General features: G+C 50.3%; 1 non-coding gene across 1 annotated transcript; it reads left to right on the top strand.

The window, feature by feature from the left end:
• Positions 1-3,432: 3,432 nt before the first annotated feature.
• Trnas-cga (transfer RNA serine (anticodon CGA)) lies at positions 3,433-3,507 on the top strand. Its single transcript has one exon. It is a non-coding gene; the product is annotated as a tRNA-Ser (tRNA).
• Positions 3,508-3,833: the final 326 nt, after the last annotated feature.

Genomic DNA, 3,833 nt, shown 5'->3' with positions numbered 1-3,833 from the left:
CTATATCTGTACCATGAACCTACGTCGACAATCTATATGGCGCAGTGCAGGACCTTGGAAACTTAATGTCGCGCTACTGCGGGACCCTGAATGTCGACAACAGGTCACCGACACGTGGCACACCTGTGTTCGACGCATTATGCGTTACGAGACCACACTGCAGTGGTGGTTGCTGTGCGCCAAACCGGCCATCCGACGCACATTGACACACTATGGCAGAGCCAAAGCCAGGTGGAATCACCATACAACTGATTTCTACTATAGCGCTCTACGTGAACTCATGGATCATCCTCCATCCCCGGATCGCCTCCAAGAAGCTCAACGCATCAAGGCAAAGATTTTATCCTTGACCAGATGCCGTCTAGAGGGAGCCATTGTACGAGCCCGCAGCCAAGACAGGATTAACGGTGAAGAACCTTCTATGCATCATATTGTTCAAAATGTTCGTCGACGCCGACAGGCTTTAATGACAACTTTAGACTTACCTGATGGACGACGGCTGACTTCGCAAGCTACCATTGCGGATGCATTCACAACGCACTATAGACTTTTCTATCAAGAAGTACCTGCCGGTGCAGAGGCAATTGCTGAGGTTGCCCAGGAGACACTTGGTACTCTAAACGCAGCAGCTGCAACCCTCCTGACTGCTGAAGTGACCACCGACGACGTCCAAGGCGCTGTGGCCAAGGGGTCTCTGAATCGATCTCCCGGCCCGGATGGTTTACCTCTCGAATTTTCAGAACCTTCCAAGATTTGATGATGCCACGATGGAGGGACATGTACTGGGAACTTTTGTCCGGCGCGGCGAACCCGCCACCAATGTTCATGGAAGGCTTACTTGTACCAATCCCGAAACCCGCAGGAGGAACACGACTCGACAGTTATCGGCCGATCACGTTACTCAATTCGGACTTCAAGATTTTCACACGCCTTCTAGCAGTGCGACTCAAACGTGTCTTACGGGACATTGTTTCCCACGAACAAACATCCTTAGGCGGCGATCGTAATATACAGACAGCCCTCAGTGAATATCGAGATGTGATCGCTGTGGCAACACACTCGCGACTGCCAGGCGCTTTAATCTCCATCGACTTCAAACAAGCGTTTGACCGCGTCAATCATGCATTCCTCAACGCAGTGATGGACCGAATGGCAATTCCCCCGACGTTCACGCAGGTGATTATGCGGCTCCTTCGTGGAGCAACGTCCAGACTTCTCGTCAACGGCAGACTTACGGAACCTATACGGATTGAACGCTCAGTACGGCAGGCTTGTCCATTGTCGACGGTGCTTTATGCCATTGCGATGGAACCACTCATTTGCGGATTACGGCGACGTTTGACAGGTATTCCACTCCGGGATCATATGTTCCGCTGCCGAGCTTATGCGGACGACTTGGCCCTCGTCGTACGTTCAGCGGCTGACGTACAAGCTGCGATGCGGTGGATTACCCGTTACAGTGCAGGGGCAGGGAGCGTTATGAACGTGGCAAAATCATGCGCCATGAAGATCGGCCGCGGCCTTCCCGCAGACAGCGTAGTTCCATTTCAACTGGTGGATACCCTTTGTTGTCTCGGATTGGTGTACACCCGAGACATTCGCCGCACCTCGGCGATTAATTTTCGGGCGCTGCTGCAACGCATCCGGGCCAACATACAAAATCACATACTACGCCCGTTGAATATGTGCCAGAGAGTCACCTTCGTCAATACCCATCTGGCGGCTCGGATGCCCCATATAGCGCAGATTCTGCCCATCACTGCGACAATGGCGGCCAGGTTACAGGCGGCATTCGGCTATTTCATTTGTTCTGGACACATCTTCAAAGTCCAGTATGAAGCTCTCACCTTACCGAAGCGGGATGGTGGCCTCGATCTGGTTAATGTGAGAGCCAGGACTACGGCACTTTACACCAATACTATGCTCCGGTTATGGAAAAGCCAAAATGCTAGTTTTACTGGAATGTTGACCACCGAGCTCGCACCTGTTTCGAGACGCCCACCGACGTCTTTGGCACACATCCCACCTCCGATGTCACACATCGGCCGTTTCTTTTTGGAGTACATCTACATATGCACCGAGCTCCCCAGGACCAGGAAGACGACCACCCGCGACATCTACCGCCTTCTCCGAAAGTCTCCACCCCGCAACCCCGTCGAAACACGTCACCCCCAGGTTTCATGGCCTACAGTTTGGAAAACGATCCGCCAACCGTATCACACCACTGACACCACCTCTATGTGGTACCTTCTCGTCAACGGCAAGTATACTACAAGACAGAAACTGCATCGCATTGCACTGGTGGACTCACCCCTGTGCCTCAAGTGCAATGTCGAAGATACAGATTTACATCGTTTTGAGTGTGGGCCAGCAGCAGCTGTCTGGACCCTCGTACAGAAGATTGTGGCTTTCTACCTCCGAGTACCACCACATCACGTTTCTCCCACAATGATGATATATCCCGACACGACCTACTTTCCATCGGCTAAGTGGCACGCCATCACATGGATCAGTGGCATGGCTGTCAACTACCTCTTCCGGGACGACATTGTCGATCCGGCGGACTTTTGGACACGCCTCCAAGTACATCACCACACCCTTCGCCGGCATCGACACTATCGGGCCACTTTCGCGAACTATTTACAGAGCATTTTCACCAACCCGCCTCAAAGCTGGAATCTGAACGAACCGTGCCAGCCAAGACTGGACGATCCCACGTTCCCCTTCAATGGTCAATGAAGGAATGCATTTTGTTCTAATGGCGCGCCAAAGTGGAGCATGGCGCGGAAAGTATTCCTATTTTATTTCACTTCTCTTTTCTCCTCCTCTTCTAAGTTTTTTTTCTCCTTACACATGTTTATCCTTTTCACACATAGCTCTCTATCTGCAGCCTATTTGTTTTCTTTCTCTTGTGCTCCCAAAAAAAAAAAAAAAAAAAAAAATGCTGCTGATGGTGAGACTGTATTCTCATTTATGTTAACAAAAAACATAAAAATACAAAAGAAGGCCGTTGCGGAAATATAGCTACCTTTTATGTTTTACGTTTTCAAAGAATATTGTGTTATTTTATGAAGAACGTCGTCTTTTATTTTCATACCCAAGAGGTTTTTATTTGTTTTCTAAAAAAAAAAAAAAAAAAAAAAAAAGTTGGTAGAGCACTTGCCCGCGAAAGGCAAAGGTCCCGAGTTCGAGTCTCGGTCGGGCACACAGTTTTAATCTGCCAGGAAGTTTCATATCAGCGCACACTCCGCTGCAGAGTGAAAATCTCATTCTGGAAACATCCCCCAGGCTGTGGCTAAGCCATGTCTCCGCTATATCCTTTCTTTCAGGAGTGCTAGTTCTGCAAGGTTCGCAGGAGAGCTTCTGTAAAGTTTGGAAGGTAGGAGACGAGGTACTGGCAGAAGTAAAGCTGTGAGTACCGGGCGTGAGTCGTGCTTCGGTAGCTCAGTTGGTAGAGCAGTTGCCCGCGAAAGGCAAAGGTCCCGAGTTCGAGTCTCGGTCGGGCACACAGTTTTAATCTGCCAGGAAGTTTCATATCAGCGCACACTCCGCTGCAGAGTGAAAATCTCATTCTGGAAACATCCCCCAGGCTGTGGCTAAGCCATGTCTCCGCTATATCCTTTCTTTCAGGAGTGCTAGTTCTGCAAGGTTCGCAGGAGAGCTTCTGTAAAGTTTGGAAGGTAGGAGACGAGGTACTGGCAGAAGTAAAGCTGTGAGTACCGGGCGTGAGTCGTGCTTCGGTAGCTCAGTTGGTAGAGCACTTGCCCGCGAAAGGCAAAGGTCCCGAGTTCGAGTCTCGGTCGGGCACACAGTTTTAATCTGCCAGGAAGTTT

This window comes from Schistocerca cancellata, chromosome 2 (assembly GCF_023864275.1).
Source record: "Schistocerca cancellata isolate TAMUIC-IGC-003103 chromosome 2, iqSchCanc2.1, whole genome shotgun sequence".
Taxonomy (NCBI): Eukaryota; Metazoa; Arthropoda; class Insecta; order Orthoptera; family Acrididae; genus Schistocerca; species Schistocerca cancellata.
Note: the sequence above shows the minus strand (reverse complement) of the source record. Positions and strands in the feature narration are given on the sequence as shown.